The sequence below is a fragment of the Sus scrofa genome, chromosome 3, assembly GCF_054392235.1.
Source record: "Sus scrofa isolate SSC_HxYL_T2T_F1_AM1 chromosome 3, Sscrofa_HxYL_maternal_Yorkshire_Landrace_v2.0, whole genome shotgun sequence".
In the NCBI taxonomy this organism is placed as follows: domain Eukaryota; kingdom Metazoa; phylum Chordata; class Mammalia; order Artiodactyla; family Suidae; genus Sus; species Sus scrofa.
In genome coordinates this window covers 102,840,411-102,862,848 of record NC_139385.1, presented here as the reverse complement: position 1 = coordinate 102,862,848, position 22,438 = coordinate 102,840,411, and the positions used below count along the sequence as shown (strand labels likewise).

At 36.3% G+C, this 22,438-nt stretch overlaps 1 protein-coding gene across 50 annotated transcripts in view; it reads right to left on the bottom strand.

Moving 5' to 3' along the window:
- The window catches only part of NRXN1 (neurexin 1), a 1,114,648-nt gene that overhangs the window by 238,815 nt on the left and 853,395 nt on the right, over positions 1–22,438 (bottom strand). The gene's annotated exons all lie outside the window — the stretch shown is intronic.

Genomic DNA, 22,438 nt, shown 5'->3' with positions numbered 1-22,438 from the left:
TTTTTTCACCTGTTAGAAAAGAATACCAATGCTTCCTGCCCCTCTATCACTTTGTGTTACTGTGATGTTCAAATATGTGTATGAATGTGGATATATTTTATAATTAGAGAATATAAGTTTATGATAAACTAGTTAAAAAACAAGAAGGAAATCAGAAAATCAAACGAATCACAAAATGTAGCAAGAAATAAATCAGTAAAACATAAAGCTTTAAATCACATTTTCTAATTCTTTTCTAGTTCCTTATTTGAAATAGAAGTATAAGAATGCATAAGACATAGAACCATAAAAGACCCAGAATTGCCAAAACCACACTGAGGAAAAAGAACAAAGCAGGAGGTATAAAATTCCCAGACTTTAGACAATATGACAAAGCCACAGTAACCAAAAGAGCATGGTATCTGCACATGTGCATGCACACACATACACAAAACAGACATATGGATCAATGGAACAGAATAGACAGCCCAAAAATAAACCCACGCACCTTCAGTCAATTAATCTTCAACAAAGGAGGTCAGAATACACAATGGGGAAAAGACACTCTTCAGCAAGTGCTCAAAGTTGGATAGTTGCATATAAATCAATACCGTTAGAACACACCCTGATGTCATAACACAAAAATAAACTCAAAATGGCTTAAATACTTAATTATAAGACATGACACCATAAAACTCTTAGAAGGGAACATAAGTAAAATTTTCTCTGTCATAAATGTTGCAAGTGTTTCTGATGTCAGTCTTAAGGTAGTAGAAGTAAAAGCAAAAATGAACAAATGGGTCCTAATCTAATTTATAAGCTTTTACAAGCAAAGGAAACTAAAACAAAGTGAAGAAACAAACTATAGGACTGGGAAAAAATATTTGCAAATGGTGTGACCAACAAGGGCTTAATTTCCAAAATATACAAACAGCTCATACAATTCAACAACAACAATAAAAATTAATTTAAAAATGGACCAAAGATCTAAATAGATAATTCTGCAAGGAACACATTCAGATGGCCACAGGCACACAAAAAGGTGCTCATTATTGCTAATTATTAGAGAAATGTAAATCAAAACTATAACGAGGTATCACCTCACAGGTCAGACTGGCCATCACTAGAAAGACTTAAAAAAAAAAAAAAAAAAAAAAAAAAAACGCTGGAGAGGATGTGGAGAAATGGGAACCCTCCTACACTGTTGATGAGAATGTATTTGGTACAACCACTATGGAAAGCAATATAGAAGTTCCTTAGAAAACTAAATATAGAATTGCTGTATGATCCAGCAATTCCAATCCAGGGCATATATATGGACACAACTTTCATTCAAAAAGATGCACGCACCCCAATGTTTACAGCAGCACTATTTGCAATAGCCAAACATGAAAGCAACCAAATGTCCACTGACAGATGAATGGATAAAGAAGATGTCTATTTATACACACACACACACACACACACACACACACACACACACAATGGACTATTACTCAGCCATAAAAAGAATGAAAGAAGGCCATTTGTAGCAACATGGGTGAACTTAGAGTTTTCCAAACTAAATGAAGTTAATAAAGAGAAGGACAAATATATAGTATCAATTATATATAGAATCTAAACTAGGACACAAATTAACTTATCTATAAAACAGAAACATACTCACAGACACAGAGAAGAGACTTGTAGTTGCCACAGGGGAGGAAAGGGAGGGAGGGAGGGATGGAATGGGAGTTTGGGACTAGCAGATGCAAACTAATATATATAGAATGAATAAGCAATAAGGTCCTACTGTATAGCACAGGGAACTATATTCAATATGCTATAATAACTATAATGGAAAAATATGAAAAATAGAATATATAAGATAAATATCACACCTTGTCTCTCCTAAACGTCCCTGTCAAGTGACTGCTGGGGGTACACACTACTGCTACTGGTTTGAACTCCCCATCACATGTCAAGCATGTGCTGTTCAGCAGCCATAAAACTGCTATAGGAAGATATCTTTTTGATTCTCTCTTAAGTGCTACACATGTGCTAATAGAACAATAACATTTTCATTGAGTGTTATTATGATCCAGAGTTTACACTAAGTACTTTGTGTGTATTATCTCAGCTAAGCCCCCTAACAACCTTAATCAGTAGGTATTAAATGGCCCAGTCAAGAACACATAGCTGTTCAGAAGCAGAGTGTGGATTAATGCCCAGGAGCTTGACCCACTGCAGTATAATGCCTTCTATCATGTGATGTGAATGGATATTGGGTGGATACGATATACACTCAAAGAATACTGACATGTAGTAGTGGAGATAAAACATGCAAGCACTCCTAAATAAAATCAAGTTAAGACAACTTCCACACAGATTTTCCTCCAAGAGGAGCTGGCATTGTATCTGTGTTTTGAGGTTAAGTTTTGAACCAGTCATTCAGACAAAGAAAATGGATGATTAAAGACATAACATAAACAGAGTAGCTTAGGTTTTCATAATATGTACATGTAGAATTGCAGGTATATTATACATACATTTTATGATATATTTTATGATATGCTATATGTGGTATATAAGATTAAAGACAATATGCTCCTTAAAGGAAGAATGTTGTCAATTCAACATTATAGAACTTTTAGATAATAAGAACTCAAATACTTATTGAATAAATACTTAGAGTCACGTTTTTAAAAATATTTGTTTCGAGGTGGGTACAGGATGGATTTGGGCACAGGGAGGGAGAAGCAGGGAAAGGGTAAGATTTCAGAGGAGTGGCACTGAGCAGCAGAAAGGAAGGCAATAAGAATGGAAAGAAAAGGAGTTCCCATCATGGAGCAGTGGTTAATGAATTCCACTAGGAACCATGAGGTTGCGGGTTTGATCTCTGGCCTCGCTCAGTGGTTTAAGGATCCGGCATTGTTGTGAGCTGTGGTGTATATCACAGATGTGGCTCAGATCAAGCATTGCTGTGGCTCTGGCGTAGGCCAGCGGCTACAGCTCCTATTAGGCCAGCGGCCATGGCTCCGATTAGACGATTAGACCCTTAGCCTGGGAACTTCCATATGCAGCGGGTGCGGCCCTAGAAAAAGACAAAAAGACCAAAAAAAAAAAAAAAAAAAAAAAAAGAAAGAAAGAGAAAAAAAAAAAAAACAGATATTGGAGGAGGCAGTGCAAAGAAAGCTAGCCAACCTTAGTAAGTTTGTGGTGAGAAAAAGCTCAAAGAGATCTTTTACAGCCTCACCCCTCAATTTCTGGGGAAATACTCCCTCATCAACAAGACAAGTACAGAGAAGCAATTGTGTGGTGGGAAGATCTTCCAGACATGATGAGTTTGAGATGTTGTGAGAACCTTTCATGGTTGAGTCAGAGCTGGGAATATAAACTTGGGAGCAATTTGCAGAGTGGAGAGTTGAAGTCTTGCTGGTGTTGAGTGAGATAAACAGGGAGGGGAATTACAGGAAAAGAAACTTGGCTGCTGGAGAGAGCCTTCAGAAGCATTCACAAGAAATGTGGGTGGGGGGAGAAAATGTCAAAATAGGAGTCACAGGAATCTGTCCCTCTTCCATCATACCTTATTCATTGTTTCTGGAAATTTAAACAGCATCTGTACCACTGGTACATTTGTCTTTCTATGTTTCTGTGAACCATTCTTCAGAGCCCAGCAGGATGTGGATGTAGTACCAAGTACACAGCTAAATATTTCCCAGCTTTAATCCATTTAAGTGTAGCACATTTTCTAGTTAAGCCATTCATCACTATTTACTGACATTCATAGACAGTGCATTTTCTTACATGCATTTACTTCATAAAACACTGGAAAAAATGAAATTATGTTGGAACACGGTGATGTCTGGCACAACTGGAAGAGAAAGAAAGGGTTCTTGACATTATCCCAGTGTTAATGCCCTGATCCTGATTTTTCCTACAAAGCAAATGGTTTACGTTGAAGTGTCTAATTGATGAATGTAATTAAAAACAAGTTCCTTGTGAAGGGAACAAAGACCTTCTCAGAAACCAAGAAGCTGAGTGTTAGACCACTGATTTATTTTTGACACAGCTGTTTTTGTTACATGATATATTTATGGCATCACTGGTGGAAGATATCATTTGTAATAAGGGCAAAACTAATTGCTGGAGACCCTGGTTTCCTTAAAATGGAAAAGGTTAATAATTTATTCTCCATCACATTTTAGGCGCACTGTTTATTAAAGGATAGAATTTCTGGCATTTGTAAGGAAACAATTGATTCTATAAAATATTATTAGGAGTCCATAGAGATGGTGAAGATTTGCTTGTCAGGATAAGACAAAAACTGTCTAAGATGCGTTCAGCCAAAGATCACCCACCATTCATCACGTTAGGTAACTGCCTTCCTCTAAGTTCACTCAAGCAGAAAATGAACAGCTGCCAATGTTGATCAGAGAGATAGAAAATGCTGCATCCAGGAATGAAAGTCCCTTTTTTGTTTTTTAAAAGTTAAAACAATACGCTATATACTTCTGCTGAAATAGCAAGAGGGCCAGACTTGATAAGATCTCAGTCAAGGAACTGATCAGTTGAAACAACTGATATGTTTACAGAATTTTACAATGCTATAGTTGACAGATGCTCAAAAGTAGCCTCAAAAGCAACAAAGACAAACATTCTGTTTTCCATCTTTGGTGAATTATTTTGAAGTTTCAGAGCATATTGTTGAGAATGAATTTCAGTAAGATTGTGAAATTCAGATCTTGGCTACCTGGAGGATTATAAACCATACCAATTTGCCATGCTATCACTGGAAAATTTCAATGTATTTTTGCCCACTTCCTCCCAAGCCAAAACTCCTCTCAAAATAGGGACTTATTTCAAAAAGACAAACTTTTGTTTGTCTCTCAGTGATCAATGGGTACAATAAAAAATACAGCTAATGGTTCAAAATTAAGTTATGTTATTAAGAGTTAAACTGCTAGTATAGCAATTTCAAGTGAAATATATAAAATGTATGTAGAGTAATAAGCAGTTTAAAGCAATTAATGCTGAAAGAAACAGTTCAAAGATGTGGCTCTGTTCTTCTTTGCCTGTGTGAAAGAAAGCTACAAAAGTGGAGAGGCGAAAGGGACAAAAAACTAGGGAAATCATCTTGGGAGAAAGAAGGGCGGTCCGTGGTTATAAAATAATGAGTAATTTTACTTTATGGCTGGTTATTGATTGACCCTGGAGATGTCTCCAAAATTATTTTGCATGACATGATTATGCTGTAGAAGAAAAATATCTTTAATGCCTAAGACTTCACCTGTTTGTGAAAATTTTGTCCTCATTATTTAAAGCCCCATATTGTAAATGTTTACAAAGCACTGTTTTCATGATCATTATCATCTTATAGGTGAGAAAACTCATAGCATATGTGACTTGATTGTGAAGTTCTGCAGCAAACCCACAAACAAATAACCTGAGTCTGGCGACAATTCAAGTCAAACCTTTGTGGCTTTTTGGTATCATGAAGCAATAAGGAGTGAGAGATCAAAGGATACAAAATTGAGTGTGATCAGAGGTTTGTGCTTTTTCTTGTATCAAGCTAGACACAGCTGCTAGTACTGATGAGATGATAACTAAAGGGAAAAATATCCTTTTTATTACAAAAGACAGATCAGCAATCTGTTACAAAAATTTTCCATTAAGAATATGTGAGAAGGTAAATACATCTAAATATATCATAAGCAAAAAGACTCAAGTGGACAAAAGGACTTCCCAAAATGCTCTCAGTGATGCCATCAGACACTATCCAAAGAACTCAAGTTCAGATTTGTCATCTTTTTAGTATTATTCATTTGTTGCAATAAAATTAATGAAGCATTTTTGGGAAGATAAGAATTCTATAGAGTTCATTACACTTTTTAATATTAAACATAACAGTATGAGATTATTTCTTGGGCTTTTTAAAATTTAAATTATATACACTATTTTTTGGAGGAAACTTTCCATTGAATAGTAGCCTAGTATAACATAAAAACATTGACCTAATATATATATGTTTTTGACTTTTGTATATTTTTTTAGGGCTGCACTCACGGCATATGGAAGTTCCCAGGCTAGAGGCTGAATCAGAGCTACAGCTGCCGGCCTACACCACAGCCACAGTAACTAGGGATCTGAGCCGTGTCTGTGACCTACACCACAACTCATGGCAATGCTGTATCCTTAACCCACTGAGCAAGGCCAGGGATCAAACCCATATTCTCATGGATACCAGTCGGGTTCATAAACCTCTGAGCCATGATAGGAACTCCAAAATTAATATTTTATTACAGATGTCATGATTATGATGTCTATAACTTCGAGCATTAGGCTATTGGTTGGAAATGTATGCCATATTAATAGTATTTTTGGAGAACAATCAGATTATTCTAGAAACATGATCTGTCATAATCTATCATAACTGCCAGGACCGTGTGTAGTTCTTCAGTGGTACTTTCCACTAACGTCACCACCACCCACCACCCATCTGTATAACACATTTAACTTCACAAAAAATATTTGTACCTATTATATTACTTCATCTTCAAAATTCCATCTAGGAATTGGGTGGAACAAAAATTATGAACTAAATTCCAGTTGTGAGCTTATCAGAAAACTGAGTTAACAATGAATTAGTGACCTCTGTACTAGAATTAAAATCATTTGACTCCAAACTAATGCATGCTTCTCCTAGAAGCAGCCTGATATTTCCAGGGACTGGACTCAATGGACAGATTCAAGCCATGGATTAAAAATGTTAAGAATGTTTGACTGACTATGATTGCATACACTCCTGGCATGAGGTGCTTCCTTGCTCTTATTTCTTAACATGATTTCTTAAGAGTAAATGCAGAATGGAGGGAGTTTTAAGAGAAAAATACTTTTCCTGACAGATCCAGACAAGATCCTTCTTGGTGAAACCTGCTTCAATGGTCAGCAAAATATGATAGCATCTGAAATATAGCATAAAATTTTGATTTACTTGTCTCAACAGTTAGCAATGTATTAGAAACTATTTATTATATTTTCTGTTTATCTTTCTACTAGACAGTGGGCTCCTCAAAGAAAGACTGTGTAATTTTTTCCTTTGTTTAGTGTCGGTCACACAGACATCGCTCAGTAAAATTTGTTGACCACAAGTTCCCAATCCATCCTGCTCCCTCTCCCTCCGTCTCCCCCCATGGCAACCATGAGTCTATTCTCCAAGTCCATGATTTTCATTTCTGTGGAAAAGTTCATGTGTGCCATATATTAGATTCCAGATATAAGTGATATTATATGGTGTTTGTCTTTCTTTCCCTGACTTACTTCACTTAGTATGAGAGTCGCTAGTTCCACCCATGTTGCTGCAAATGGCATTATTTTGTTCTTTTTTATGGCTGAGTAGCATTCCATTGGTATATATACCACATCGTCCTAATCCAATCATTGGTCGATGGACATTTAGGTTGTTTCCAAATGTGAAATATGATAATGTGATAAAAAAGAATCTATACATGTATGTGTAACTGGGTCACCATGCTGTACAGTAGAAAATTGACAGAACACTGTAAACCAGCTATAATGAAAAGAAATAGAAATCATTATGTAAAGGAAAAAATAAATTACAAATGACTTGAAAAAAATGTTGAATGTATGAAAGGAAGGAAAGAATGATTTTTGGAACTTCTTTATGCAAATTATTCTGCTGCTTAAGTCTGTAATGCAAGAGTTTAGACAGAAGAAAAGCAATGTTTGAAGTCAGTGCGAAAAAGGATTTTCTTGAAAATAATTAAATCATCTTCTTACTTTGGCCACTTGATTTAAAAATTAGCATTTGTTAGCCAATAGTAAAGAGATCTACTTTTTAATACAACTTGGTAATAGTTGCGTAAACTGATTTCTATATTTGGTTTCATGAAACTGATCTATCAGTCAGGGCAATAAACTACTTAAGAACTAGGCAGTGCTTCATATGGTGTTAAGGAGAAAACATTACTGGTATTTGTATTAAATCAAATTGCTCTCTCTGGCAAGCTATCATAAACCAGGAAAATAAATTTGTTGAAGGTCTTCATAAACTTTGAATAAAGTTTTCAATCCTCTGAATATAAAACTCTGCTTACAAACATTGTCAGGGTAAAATTTCATCTTAAAACAGTGATTGTTTCTAGTTCCTGTGATGTTTACACAGGAACTTCTACAGAATTACTCTAAGAAAGAAAAGAAAATCAATAGCAACACTGCACTATGAAATAAACTTTGTGGCCAGAAGAGAACTAGAAGATTAAGATAAGACCATGAAAGTATGAAATAATGAAAAGGGCACCAAACTCAACCCCCTAAGAACCACTAAAGAGGAATTCATATGTACATTTCATATACACACAATGGAACATAGACATTTTGCTGTTTTACAAAGTCATTTTCAAGTAGTAATTAATACCATTCTGCTTAAACTTGTGGTATCTGCAAGCCTTAAACAGACATTATTTGGAAAAATACACTTTACAATATTATTACAAATTTCTAACTTTCAACATTCCCTTTTAAAATGGTATCCTTATTTAAAAAATAAAAATTTAAAAATAATCTTTCCTTTCTTTAAAAATACCACCTGCTAATTACATAAGTCATCAGAGCTGCACTTACTAATTATAGTCAACATCCTTCTTAATATTAGTGGGGTTTTTTCTTCAAAGGCTCTGGAGATATAATTGTAAGACTGAAATTTAAAACTTTTGTCAATTTATCTTAAATATTAATTTGAGTTTGAAATTAGACATTTTTATTTCAAATACTGAGCAACAAAGTTAACCTCAACAGCCATATATATATATTTAATCATACAAAATTTAGTATTTCAAGCAATTTTGCATTTTATGTAACTTCTCTATGTTTTTATTTATTTTTCAGCCAAGCAGGTCTTCAAAACTACATGGTTGAAAACAACTTCCCCAATCATCACCTAGTGTTAACAATTAAGTCAACTCAAGATTCCAACCAAATAATCTTCCATCTATTAAATACTCTTGAATAAGAACTGAGTTCTCCCATTCAAAGTGGCTTACACAACTGGCAACAAGTCAAGGGGAAAAACAGATCAACCTGATAATCTGAAGTTATCTAGACTCTCTGCTTGCTCTTGCTAACATTTTACTTTTTGAGCCTGGTTAGCCAACTTGCCTGTACCTTAGTGTCACAATCTGCTAAGCTAAAGGAATGTGTTACATATTCTTCTGCAGTTGGTAACTGACACTTGCCCTTTGCTTTTCCTGGTAGCCATTCTTCCAAAGTTCTCCTATAATAATAGATCTGATCAAAACCATATATAAATAGAAATTGGTCATTCTCTAAATGTAAAAAAAGTCCAATAAGTATTTACTCTCTCTTAAAGAGTGACAACCATATAATGTTTTGGTCTACTCTTGATGTTATCAAATTAGGAATTAATTTAGGAATTATTAACTCCATGCAAATATAGGACAACATCTAGATTTTCAGGTCTGAACCAAGTTTAAAAGCAAGATGACAACATGGAGACAACATGTCCACTAGACCCTATCACAGCTATCACTCTGAACCAAGTTCACAGAGCTTGGAAGTTTGCTTTTTGAAAGCAAATCCATTCTCTCCAATTTCATGGTTTTCCTTTGCCACTACTAAGGCATAGTGATTTGTATTGTCTTCCAATTTTGAAATCCACAACAGGAGTTCCTGTCATGGCTCAGTGGAAACAAATCTGACTAAAATTCATGAGGATGCATATTCCATCCTTGGCCTTGCTCAGTGGGTTAGGGATCCAGCATTGCTCTGAGCTGTGGTGTAGGTCGCAGATGTGGCTTGGATCTGGCATTGCTGTGGCTATGGTGTAGGCTGGTATCTACAGCCCTGATTCGACCCCTAGCCTGGGAAACACCATATGATGTGGGCGCAGCCCTAAAAAGACAAAAAAAAAAAAAAAAAGACAAAAAGAAATTCACAACAGACCAACTTCACATTGTTTAGTACTATTTTATTTATACTATATTAGGATTAATTCCATTATGACCAATATTGTCATATCACGTAATTACATTGCCATTTATTATAATTACTTATAATAAATGAGACGTATTTAAGTATATTTGAGTTAAGAACTTAAATAAATGAGAATCACCTGGCAACATGACAGATAGACTCTGTACAGGAATGGCAAAGGCATGTTCTCCTTCAGGTTAAAATGACATAGCTTGACTGACAGAACTTGGAGAAATTCATTCTTTGGTTAGGACATTTTCTCTTTTGCATAGTATGAAAGAAATGTGGAAGGGCATTTGGGAGTGATAAGAAGGCAGAAAAGACCAGGTGAAAAGTAAGAAGTAGTTCTTTTTTCAATAAAGAGTTACTTAAAATGACACTATAGTCCTTGACAGCCATCTTCAATGGGCGTTTATTGAGAGCATACTATGAAACCTGCACTGAACTCAAGTATCAAATTATTAAATGCTACTTCTTTTGCTGCCTTGGCAGCTTGAGGATAACTATGTGGACCAGGAAAAAATAAACATTTCATATTGCATATAAGATGGGATCAGATCCCCTGCCAGGGCTGGGGTCAAAAGCAGCACCCACCTCTCCCCGCCAACCTCTCCTCTCCAATAAACTTTCTCATCTTTATAAGATGATTTGGGAGTCATGAAGAGGACAGAGTATTCCTAACAGGGTATAAAGAGGTCTTGTTTTCTGTTCCCCACCAAAGTGCCCAAGTTAGGTGAGAGAGACTCCAAAGGAGACACGGCAGCAACCTAGTTGGGGACACTGCCCTGTCACTGCCAGGTCTCTGTACTTACTGTTATGGGAGTGAAGTGAAATCTGCAAATGAACTTGTCACTGCACTGCTTACATGCCTCAGTTTCCCCTTCTGTAAAATGAGAATGAGCTCTACCTCACAGGGCTTATATGAAGGATAAATTGGGAAATGCTTTCAGAAACAATTTTAAAGAATTGCACTAAGAAAACACTGTTATTATTATTTAACCCATACATTTCAGCCTCCTTCACACTCTGCCCATAGCATCTTACCATATTGCATGCATTCTTAGGTCAGCTAGAGTCTTCTTCAACTTCATGCCTTATATTTCCCTAGAGGTGCTGTCATCCACCGATTCTAAGCTTAACCTGCAACAACTCTTGTCTTTGTACAACTCTATTCCCTTTGAGTGTGGGTGGAACTTGTGACCAAGTAGATATACCACAACACCTATGATGCATATATGCAAAAAGGAGACTAGCTGGGTAGGCCTAATCTAACCACGGGAGCCTCTGAAAAGTAAGGACTTTTTCAGATGTAAAAGCAGAAGTGAAAGTGAGAAAGATGCAAGCATGAGGACACACCTTTGCTGCTTTGGAAATTTAGGGGCCATGTGAGAAAAATGTGGATGACCTCTAGAAGGAAAGAGCAGCCTCTTGCTGACAACCAGCAGGAAAACAGGGACTTCAGAACTACAGATTCAAGGAATTCTATTCTGCCAACAACATGAATGAATTTGGAAAATGTTTTTTGTTTTTGTTTTTGTTTTTCCCAGAGCCTCTAGTTTGAGTTTAGCTCTGGCAAGTCCTGAGCAGAGAACTAAGGTAAGTCTGCTTGGACTTTTTTTTTTTTTTTTTCCTTTTCTAGGGCCACTCCTGTGGCATATGGAAGTTCCCAGGCTAGGGGTCTAATCAGAGCTGTAGCCACTGGCCTATGCCAGAGCCACAGCAACGTGGGGTCTGAGCCATGTCTGCGACCTACACCACAGCTCACGGCAACACCGGATCCTTAACCCACTGAGCAAGGCCAGGGATTGAACCCGAAACCTCATGATTCCTAGTCGGATTTGTTAACCACTGAGCCACAACGGGAACTCCCCGCCTGCTTGGACTTCTGACCCACAGAACTTTGCATTAATGAAGAGGTAAATTAAGCAAATAATTTGTAATATTCTAATATGAAGCAGTAGAAAATGAACTAGAAGTAGGGTGCTACTCTAATATTTATTAGATACCTAAAGTATTTATTAAATACCTAAAATATTGGAGCAGCTTTGGAATCAGGCAAGAGAAGTCAGAGAGATGCAAAGCATGGGGAGAATGTGGCATGCTGTTGCCAGCTTGAAGGCAGAGTGCACCAACTGCAAGGATGACAGAGCTGCCCTCAAGACCTGAGAATGACCCTCCTAGTTGACAATCAGTAAGGAAACTTGGACCTGAGTCCTACAGCCACATGGAACAGAATTCTGCTAACAATACGAAGGAGCTTGGAAGCAGTTTCATCCCCAGACTGTTCCAGTAAGAGCCTAGTCCAGTTGACATCTTAATTTTAGCCTTGCGAAACCTTTAGCAAAGAAACAAGACTTCTGATCTACAAAAAAGTGAGGTAATAAATGGATGTTCCTTTAGGCTGCAACTTTGTGGTGACCTATTATGTTGCAACAGCAGAAAACTAATACAGATGTCACAATCTATTACTGAATAATGCTATTTATTAAATGAAAGCCATTTATTGAATGTCCATGAAGCAACTGATATATACCAGGAAATATTTCAGGTGAGGTCTAGTCTAAAAATTCTCCTTAAGAATTTTGAATCTTGGATTGTTAGAATTCAGAACAATTTTTTTTTTTTGAGACTATCTCCAACTAGGTTTAATTGGCAGACACGTCTAAGCCTTGATGGTGATATAGAAAATATTTGTTGGTGGCAGTGCAGTGGAGTTTTGTAAAAGCTATGGTCAAATAGGATGGAGGCTCAGCACCAACATAATTTGGTTACTGACTGCCAAGGTTTACTCTCAGCCTAGTAACACACAGATTACTTCTAATGAAATGCTAGTTTTTGTGGCATAGGATGAAGTCCCAGAACACTTCAAAGATGGGTAAATCAGTAGTTTAGAATGGCTTTATGGGGAAGGCAGGTTTGCCTTTAATCAGTACTCAGTGAGTCTTAACGAGAACCAAGTAAAAGAACATTGATGATAAACTAAAACAAAACTGCAGAGATGATCAAGTCTGCTTCACTTCCTCTCCCCCCATGCATTATAATATCTCATCACTGACTGCCAAAAAGAGCATCCCTCTTATTTTAGTATATATCTAGGGAATAAGATGAAAGAACACTCTCTCAGGGACTTAATTATCCTTCCTTGGAGGCAATCCTCTCTTTCAGCATGAAGGCAAAAGGTAAAGGCCACTTCATCTTGTTCTGCTTCCATCCATGCCTGTTAATTTTACAACGCATGTTTTGATATTAGAATATTAAAAAAAAAAATACAGCTACTGCACCAACATCTGGTACTATTGGTAATGAGAACAAGATTAACAGCCAACAGAAACTGAAAATGCCTTTTCCAGGGAAGGAATAGGGATAAAAATGATCTTCTGATTATCACTTTCTTCCTAATTCATAAAGACAAAAAGAAAGTATTGTCAAAGAATGAAATTACAAATCATTGGATTTATAACTCTCATCCATTAAATTTGCTTAGAATAATGGTTCTCAAACTTGATTATGTGCTGGAAATAACTAGAGATCTTTAACAAATTCTGATGCCTGGGTTTCACTCCCTTCAAAGATTCTGAGTTAACTGGTCTGTAGCACAGTTTTGGCACTAGGAGTTTATAAAAATTCCTCAGGGGATGCTAATATATGGCCAAGTGGGTTACATCTATTTATTGACTTGTCTTGGAATACCTGCGTCTGGGTCATGGCCAGGAATACACATCTGATTCACTCTTGGAGAAAGACGTATAAAGCCAGTTTATCTTACCTACTGGAGGAGTTTATTCTAGAAATCTCTCAAATACCAAAATCCATGAGTAACTGCTCTGAAATGAAATGACAGAAAACACTGCTTGTATTTATCTCAGTGTTCTTTCAAAGGTTTGTTTTTTGTTTGTTTGTTTTGTTTTGTTTTGTTTACAATTCACCTGATTGAATTGGGGCAATGTCTTGTTTGAGTGCAAACTGAATCTTCCTTTTACTAAGAGGGATATGTCTCTGCCTTGAGTCCATGTGCAATCTAACCAAGGCAGTCAGTGGCCCAGGGATGCTTATGATATGATAGGTTGAGAAGGACAACAGCAACATTAAAATCATGTATCACAAATTCTGAAAACTGGAAAATTAGTAATTATAGCTTTTAACCTCAATTGGCATAGTAGCAAATTTAGCAATCAATTATCTACCTTCTATACTACTTGTGGGAAATTAAAGCCCCCAGGCCAGGAATACACCCAACTAAAGGTAGCTTTATAGTTTATCTTGGATAAAAATTGGATAGCAACACAATCTGGCCTTAAAAAAAAAAATCTAGGTTCTTTTAATGTACAAAGAGTAGAAATTTGAGTGAAAGAAGCTACAGGAACGTGCATTTATTGGGGAGGCAACAGAATTAATGGAACTTTGATTTTTTTATCCACCTTACATTTTCTTTTTGTTTTACCCCTCATGTACATACTGATGATGAATCAGTTGGAACATTTTATGATTACCAGAGTTTTCTGACCTTGGGGTCTAAATAGATCATTTGCTGGAATGGTTACTGATATATAATAGAAATTGGAAGGCTGGAGGCCAAACCCACACTTTACAAAATGCCTCTGGATTAAGTGGTTGACACAGCCCTAGTAGGTGTTCCTTCTGCAGAGCATTGGATATATCCAACACTCCTGCCCTGGAATTTAAGGCAGCTGATGGTGATTTTCTTCTTTTTCCACAACTTCTTTATCTCACTGGTGGCTAGTTAAAAAGAATGCTGTGCCCTTTCCCTTCCACCCCAGCATAAAAAGTTCATGACCCTCAAGCATCCAGGTGAGAGTAGACAGAAATATTGTGTGCCAGAGGCACCTTCAAAAAAGAATTTTCATATGAAGAATGTTCATTAGAGGCAGAAGAAAACCTACCACTATACTAACTTTTATTTCTCTAGGCTGCACACCTATCATATATTAACTCATCTAATTAACCATTCTGTGGGGTTTGGTAGTATTATTATAATTTTATAAATTAGGAAACTGAGGCACACATAGAACATAAATAACTTGCTGAAAGTCACATAAATAGCAATAAAAATATTAGTATTCAAGAATTCAGCTCCAAGGAGCCCAGTCTCTTAATCATTGTACCATCTTAGTTGTTGCAAAATGGAGCCTATGAAATCAAGGGCCCATAGCCCCACTGGGAAATGGGAACCTCAAGGTAACTTCTTAGGGTGGGGGAGTTCGTATCTGAGCTAATTAAGCAAAAGACATTAAACAGACATCACATGAATGAAGTGGATGAACAGAAGGAGATGAAATTCATGGCAGAGGGGACAACATAAGTAAAAACCAGAGGTTTAAAAAAAAACAAACAAAAAACCTTCACATTGTGTTTGGGAAGTTGGATATGGCTGAGAGACAAGATCTAAATTAGGGAGAGGGTGTTGGAGAGGTAAAAATGGACTAGATCATGGAAGTCTTAGTATAAGATTGAGTATTGGACTTTATCCTACAAGAAGCTCAAGTGTTTTTAAAATGACCCATAGGAAGAAATACATTGTACATGGTAATGTAATACCTTTATTTATTTATTTATTTATTTATTTATTTATGGATTTATACACATACATATACTATACATTTATATATATATATATATATTTAAACATGTACTAAACATTTATATGCATATGATATAATTGGATGAAAAGTTTCAAGAAAAAAATTAACTAACCTTACTATATACTCATATTTTCTATTCTATTTTATATCAATTGTAGGTGACTTCATTTGTTTATTTGTCTAGGAAACAAGTAGGACCCTCTAAATCCATGTTCAGGTCCCACTAATGGGATACAAAACACAGTTTGAAAAAAACTGTTATAAGGGAGTTCCCATCGTGGCTCAGTGGAAATGAGCCCCAACTAATATCCATGAGGGTGCAGATTTGATCCTTGCCCTGATCAGTGGCTTATCTGGCATTGCCACGAGCTGTTGTGTAAGTCACAGAGGGGGCTCGGATCCTGTGTTGCTGTGGCTGTGGTGAAGGCCAGCAGCTGCAGCTCTAATTCTACTCCTAGCCTGGAAACTTCCATATGCCATAGGTGTGGCCCTAAAAAGAAAAACAAAACCAAAAAATGAAACAAAAACCTTTTTAGGTAAATATATGAAAACACATGATGATCGGCAAAGGATTTTGATCATGAGAGAGAGATGCTAAATGGTCACTCAACTGGGTTACTTGGACAGCATCCTTTAGCTGTTTGAGGGTGATTCTGAAAAACAGGAAGCAAGGAGATAATTCTCCAAGCTCAGGCAAAAATGAACAGCGAATGAAAAATCAAGTCTAGCTAGACAATAACTAGAGTGAATAAATAAATAAACTCAATAATTTAGAGTCTCCAATAAGGGATCCCATATGAGAACAATGATTGAAGGAATAGTCATAGCGACCTCATTCTTGTATATACCAGTTATCTTGGCAGGTTATCTCGCTAAGGTTACTGACATTAACTGCCTGAAGGACAGGAAATAAATAAATGATAGCACCTTCCAAATCCAGATTTATCTTTCTGGCCACTAATCATCTGAAAACCCATTTTGTTTGTCTGAGAATAAAACTTAAATGCATATGGGGTTATTGTGAAAGGGAGCCTATAAAAAGATATTAAAAGCAGATTAATAGACATGGCTTTTTCTACTCAACCCACTTTTACACAAATGTCTCTGCAACTACCAGAAAAGAACTTAGTATCCCTTTCTCAAGGGATATTCTATCCTTTAATGGAAGATGAGACTGCTCCCACAGGCTTGAAAGAATATTTTTTTCTTGAGCTTATTATAGACAAGGCAAGAATACCTTATAATATATTTTAAACTTAAAAATAATTGTCAATATTTTTGGTGCTACTGGGTTATTATAATTCCAAAATTTTTAAATAGTCAACATTTGGATTCATTATTCTCCCAGTCTGTATATTTTGAGGACTGATTTCAATTAGAAAATAAAAGCAAAGACAGAGGAAATTAATGAAAACAAATTGAGTGAGCCCAACAAAGACACAGAGAGGTTCTTGAAGGACTCTTCAACCTGATTTTTCTACTTGAAACCTGGGACTGGGCAAAAGTCCTAAAATCAGTATGTGAAAGATAGAGATGAACCAGGTTCTAGAAGGGAGATATTTACTCCTTTTCCAAAAACAAAAATGTAGACATAGAAACAAACAAACAAATGAAAACTAAAGTAGAAACATGGCCACTAAACTGTCAATTCTGGACAGGGTTGTCTGTTGATATCTGGCTTTCAGAAAACCCACTTTCTTCATAATTCATTCATTTTAGCCTTCAATTCTCGATTACTTACCTTCTTCCCAAGCCAGAGTTTGCATAAACAAACTGCAATTCCCCAATACCCTACAGTCATTTCCATGTCAGTAGGACTTTATTTCTTAGTCCATGAGGGAACCAAATAAAACAAACTCTTGGGAGTGTACATGTTGCTACCTGTATCATCACTGCCTAAGAGTATTGATTCATAATTCAGTAGCAATTCATAAGAAACCCATTTCAGACAAGATGGAATATAAACAAATAAATACAATAGGCAAGTCACTAAGAAAATTTTGGTATGTCTGATAATGCAAAGATTTTTGTTACCCATCTTCTCTCATTGCATTTAGTTCAAAATATACTAGGTTTTCTCCATGGAAAGGCATACCTGGAGTGAGGAAAGTCTAGCTTTTCAGTCAATCATCAGAGTAATGAGGACATAATCATACTGAAGATACCTACCTGGCTGTTGCAAATCGACTATAGTAGCGAAAAACTAGTTTTAGAATAAGGCAATGAACTTCAGCCCACAAAGATCTAGTTTAAAATCCTGAACCAATGATGTAATGAGCATTTCGGTGATAATTATTTGGCATACAAACTATTTTAAAGTCATTAGGAGGTAGTGCACACCTACATGCATAACGAGTCCATTTTTATGTTAGCATACCCCAAAGGACTTCCCTGCTGTGTATTTTATACTGCTGCTGCTTATGTTTTATGTGTTTGCATTAATATTTTAAGTTTCATATATACATCCTTAGGCCATTTTATGAAGGGCATGACTTTTAAAATTTGGTCAATATATTAAATTAATGTAAAATAAGGTCATCTAGCAAGTAGTCTTAAATCAGTTCTCTGTGTTCCTTCTGTACACTGAAACCTTCCAATATGGTTTATTTATTATGGGCAATGCAGAAGTAAGATCTGGGCTCTAAACTCTGACCATCTGTCAGATGAACGTGCATATGCACTGACTGTCCTTCTTCAGATGATGGATACTGCCACCAGTCCTTCCTACAAGAATATATCAACCCTCTTATCCATGAGAATAAACAAAAACCAGAAATGGTTTATCAGCAATTCATACATAAGGTAGAGCTTTGCCCTAAACTGGTCATTGTAATTAGAATGCCACTTCATTGCCTCAGAAAATCTGTCCAGTACTATACAAGTAGAAATACTGTGACAAGGTGTTAGAAAAGAAAAAAAAAAGCACAAGAAAGAGGTAAACATAATGTAGGAATAAGGGTTCTAGAACCAGGCAATCTCTATTGGACCCCCTTCCACCAGTAACTTCAACATGAGTATAGTCTAGTTACTTCACCTCCTCAAGCCACAGTTTTTCTCAATTTAAAATAAGAATAATAATGAGTACTTGCCTAAAGATATACTATAAAATATAGAAGATCTATCCATGTAAAGAATTTGCATCTTATTCAAAATATTTATTATTGTTATTATTATTACTACTTGAGAGAAGACTTCAGTATTGCTATTAAAAACCAAGTAAGGATGTGGATGGCATGCTGTATTTTAAAGTCTGATTCAACCTGTCACTTTACTAGTCACATTCACATGACATTCATATCATACTGTCGCCACAGAGCACGATGTTAAGTAAAAGATCTGGCTTTAAACCTCTATGACTTAATAGTTGTGTTTCATTCATTATGTTCTTAACATCTCTATAAAGAACAACATTACCCCCTTCATAATATTGTTGAGAGGATTAAATAAGTTAATATAAAAAATTGCTAGTACTTTTAGGCACAGAACAAATATTTGCTGTTGTTATTATCCTGCTTAGCTTAGAAGAGAAAATGCCCAAATATTTAAAAATTTGGAAAAAAAAACAATAAAGCTAGTGTAGTCATCAATAATATAATAATCCTTTAAAAATCATAATAATAACCATTAAAAAAATAATGCTATAGTGAATGGAGATGCAACATGCTATGATTCACCTGTTTTTTCGCACTTATTATCCAACATGAACTTTGCAACAAGCCTGCAATATGGGTAGGCTATGGGTTATTCAGATTATATTTCATGAAATTAAAGCACAAAGATCAGCGACTTGCTGAACTACATAATAGTGAATGACAGAGCTGAAGGCCAGCATCTAGGGGTAGGCCTTCTACTCCAGTGTTCTTTCTATTACATTGCTTCTCGACAGCCCAAAAACGAAATCCACATCCATTCTGATAAGGAACCCTCCTGAAACAAGACACCGTGATCGTCTAAATCAAAAGCACTGTGCCTCCTGTTTCAATAATTCTAGAGAAATTATAGGTAACAACCATTAAATCTGTACAAATAATAGGGTCAAGACAGAGGTGCATTTTAGAACTACCAGTTCTGGTAGATAATATTCATGTGAAGAAGATCTGTTTTTCCTTTGCTTGTGACGCTTTATATTCCCTTTGTCTCTCAAGTCTGTTAATAATTAATTATTGGCAGCTGGATAGGATGTTGCATTCAACAGGTTACTTTTTAAAGTATCCATTTGATTTCCAATTTTTCAGCCTCTTCCATGGAAAAGTACATATTTTCATTTTGTTTTTAATTGCTATTTTCCCCCTGGCTGAGATAATTCAGGATGTTCCTAATTACATACCACAGTAAGGGACAGTTAGTATGCCTCTAGTGCTCCTGGCTTTGCAAATAATAGGTGGAATCTGCTAAAAAGCAGGAAACCATCACCCTGTGGAAAATCTCCATGCTTTTAATAAAATTCATAAGAAGGATGCATTATGCAAATAGCCAAGCATTAAGACTTTGCCACTTTTAGTTTGTTTTTGTCATTACTAAGTGAAAGAATATATGTGGATTCACATCCAGGCAAGATACATGTGTGTGTGTGTGTGTGTGTGTGTGTGTGTGTGTGTGTGTGTGTGTATGCATGTCCTTATTTATAACAAAAAAGGCTTAATTTTATATACTTCAAAATAAAACTAACTCAGAATTTACACAGTACTAAGGAGAGAAGAAAAAAAGCTAAAATCTGTAAACACAGAAATCTTTCCATTGACAAGGTGCCCTTTCTCATCTTCCCTTCACTTTACACCTCTGATTTCCTTCTCAAATTATGGGCTTTAGACAATTCTGGACAATTATTTTTTCCTCCTGGAGAGAGGTCATCCTCATGTCTTTTCCAGAAGAAGCAGCTCATGAACCTCTCAGGCAGGGAGGCAGTCAGCAAGAATATACTGAATCCCTGGCTCCTAAGCACTGAACTAGGTGCTTAGAACTGCCTCTACTGCTGTTCACTGAGAAGGAAGGATAAGCTGCAACTTTTAGCATCATTACTGGTATAAATGCTATGGACTGACATGTCCTTCCCCCACATTGAAATCCTAACCTCCAATATGATGATATTTGGAGATGAGGCCAGTTGTGGGGGGGAGGGGTAATTAGATTTAGATGAGGTCTTGAGGGTAGGGCCTTCATGATGGGATTAGCGTCCTTATTATAAAAAGAGACCAGAGAGCTTGTGCACTCATATGCTCCCTCTCTGCGTCTCTCTCCGTCTCTCTCTCTTTCTCCCTGTCATGTGAGGAACAAGTAAAATGGTGGTCACCTATAAGTCAGGAAAAGAACTGTCACCAGAAACTGACCATGATAACACCCTGATCTTGGACTTCAAGAATTGTTAAGAAGGTAACAGTTTAAGACACCTAGTCTATGGCATTTTGCTATGGCAGCCAGAGCTAAGACAACCACTGACTTCCTTAAGGCAGGAATAAAAGATAAAAAGGTTTTTTTCTATCTCATGAGTTGTTAAAACAAATCAACAAAAACTTACATAAGTCTTCTTGAGTCAAATACATTGTGGTGACATATATGTTTTAGCTTCTTTGGTCTAGAAAATTCAAAAATTTTTAAGTATTCCACCTATCAGGCAAATCAGAATGATTTCCAACAGCCTACTATTTTGGATTGGGGTTTCTCAACTTCTTCATTACTGACATTCTGAACCAGATAATTCTCTGCTGTGGGGGCTATCCTGTGAATTTTCAGTTGTTAAGCGGCATGTCTGGCTTCTATGCTTTATATGGAGTGGCATCCCCCAACCCAACTGTGATAACCAAAAATATTTCCAGAGCTTGCAGAATATCACCTGGAGGCAAAAATAATCTCTGATCAAAAATCCCTGTCTAGGCCAAAGCTTCATTGAATACATATAATTGTTATATAGATATCCTGTAAAGATGGCATATAATGGTCCACGCACACACACACACACACCGGCATTAAATTAATGCCTGTTGAGAAAAAACAAAGGAAGGAAATTAGGCAGCATGGAGCAAAGAAAAAGAGTTCAAGCTGCAGGAAAGAAAGCCTTCACTGATTTGAGTTCAGAGCCTACCTGGGATTTTAGAAAAGTTTTCCAAGCCTCAGCTGTTACATACGTACAGTTGGGGGAGGAGGCTAGAAGATACATGCAGTCTCTTCAATTTAAACTATTTCTGAACTTAATACTTTTCAGATGAGAGGAATACAAGAAACATTTTGAGTTTAAAGTTCTAAGAGAAATTAATTGATCTAAGTTACATTCTAAAATCAACTATATGAGCTTCAACTCTAAGAACCTGGCCAACTAACTTGAGTATCTTTGGTGATTCCAGGAACAGATTGCCTGGATGGTGCTGGGTGAGAAAAATCTCTTCAACACAGCCTGCTCAATCTGGCCTATCTGATGTTCTGCCTAGGATAACTTTAAATCTGGGTAGGCTTAGAATTTTTCCTTGGTGTCTCACAGGCTGTATGTAGGGAGGACAGTCCATGATAAATGCCATCTTCATTAAAAGTCAATTCTTGCCAATGACTTAATATTACCTTCATTCTAAAATACCGCATATTGTAGAAACACAAGAAGTTATACAAGGTTGGAAAAAACGTTCTACTCTCTTTTGGGAACTTATAACACCAAATGAGAATCAGATGGAATGCACTCAAAGTTTACTGTGAATTTGGATCATAAACAGCCCACTGCAACAATGAATGGTTTTGCTGGTTCACTGACTGGAAGTGGGACAAAAGGAAAAGAAGCCATCTGTGGATTTTTATAGAGGTAAAATATTTCACCATACCCCTGCTGTAAAAGATATGCCATAAACTATTATTACAATATTAGCCATGATCTAGATTGCAGGTCT